This window comes from Lepidothrix coronata, unplaced genomic scaffold (genome assembly GCF_001604755.1).
Source record: "Lepidothrix coronata isolate B3197 unplaced genomic scaffold, Lepidothrix_coronata-1.0 Scaffold75, whole genome shotgun sequence".
In the NCBI taxonomy this organism is placed as follows: domain Eukaryota; kingdom Metazoa; phylum Chordata; class Aves; order Passeriformes; family Pipridae; genus Lepidothrix; species Lepidothrix coronata.
In genome coordinates, this window is record NW_016690255.1 from 3813129 (window position 1) to 3814711 (window position 1583).

Genomic DNA, 1583 nt, shown 5'->3' on the forward strand with positions numbered 1-1583 from the left:
ATTTCTGAAAGGCTCTAAATTTATGCTGGTATAAATTCAACACTTTGTTTACTGCCTTTACTGAGAAAGATATTGTGGAGTTTATGAACATGACCTGAAATAATCTATTTCATATTAGGTAATTTAACTTTCATACCTAAATAAGGAGTTTTGTCACCCTAGAATCAATGGAAAGCGAATGCTGCCTTCAAAGGTAAATCAGATATTGCTTCCCTCTTTTTAAATACTCAAAAACCAAGAGTGATGGAACTCTTACTTTAGATGCCACTGACAGATTTCAAATGAAGTAGGGTGAATCTAGATTTATATGTGTATGGTCTTACATGTAAGTAGATTTCTGTGTCTGAGCAGTTCCAGTGCATACGCTGTCCAAACAAAATTTTGTGAAACATCCTGCATAAAATAAAGCTGTTGTTAGTAAAATAATACATTTGTGTTATTCTTTTTTTTTTCCCAAAAATTATTTCACCACTTAGGATATCACAAAACTTTGTGATATGGTCAAGTGTATGTATTTAAAATTAAAAAATACATCTGTTTTTGTTTGTTTTGAATATGAAAACCACTGTTACTTTTCAGAAAGTATTGATAGCAAGACCTGATTTGTCTGCCCTTGGATCCACAGTAAGTACATGTGGTGTTAAGTAAAAGACCACAGAATAGCTATATTCCTAGAACAGAAAGGGTGATTTCCCATTCAGTTCTTGGGACAACTGGTTCAATCCATAATTTTGAAGTCTCTTAGTCTATAAACATGTTAGCTATATGCAAACTGTGTATTTAGAATAGTGCCTCTTCTAGTTCCTGAACTACACCCTGGAATTTTTTCAGAGACTGATACTTGGCCCAGAGAATATTCTTAAATTTAAGTGTAGGTGAGCAAGTTGCAGTGACCATGGATGTTCTCTAGTGTGTTTAATTTATTTTTTTTTAAGACTCATAATCAAGATGACTGGAATAACTGAAGCCCTCTGGATCTCTTTTGCTGAATGTGGGCTGGCACAGGCAGCATCTATCAGATCCAGAGGCACAGGTAGTTCAGCATCCTTATTGCTGCAATGATCTATAACCAACTGCAGGTGCATCTCAGTTGCATCTAGTGTTCTGCAGCAGAGTTTTGCAGGTTTAACTGATTTTTTTTGTTTATTTAATTTAGAAGAATATGCTTGGGATATACCTTAAACATAGCAAGAATAAGACCTGATTTTATCTCTCCTGTGAACTACAGGATGTTGTAAAGCAAAAGTTTGCATGTTTTTAAGTCTTTTTAAGTCTTTTTAAGTCTTTTTTATGTGATATTTAATTGTGAAATAGGTTTATTGTTGGGTTTTGGTTTTTTGGGTTCTGGTGGTTTTTTCTGTTTTGGTTTTGGGGTTTTTTATTTGTTTGTTGTGTGTGATTTTGGTTTTCTTTTTCTGGAGAGTGTTAGCCCTGTGTTGCCCCTGTTAGTGACTGCTGAATGATTGTGCAGCATGTGCTTTTGCTTTTTAGGTCATCCTAGGTCATGTCACTGTACTCTCACAGGTAAATTTTTTTTGACCTTCTGATTCTTGAACCCAACTTTCGCTTTTGAGAGAGTTGCA

At 34.7% G+C, this 1583-nt stretch overlaps 1 protein-coding gene across 5 annotated transcripts in view; it reads left to right on the plus strand.

Annotated features, from left to right (window-relative positions):
- DSEL (dermatan sulfate epimerase-like) overlaps window positions 1-426 on the plus strand; it is an 11099-nt gene extending 10673 nt beyond the window's left edge. For all 5 annotated transcript variants that reach the window (XM_017819580.1, XM_017819579.1, XM_017819583.1 and 2 more), the window contains exon 2: window positions 1-426. This exon is cut by the window's left edge. The gene's annotated coding sequence lies outside the window, so the exon portion shown is untranslated.
- The last annotated feature ends 1157 nt before the right edge of the window (window positions 427-1583 follow it).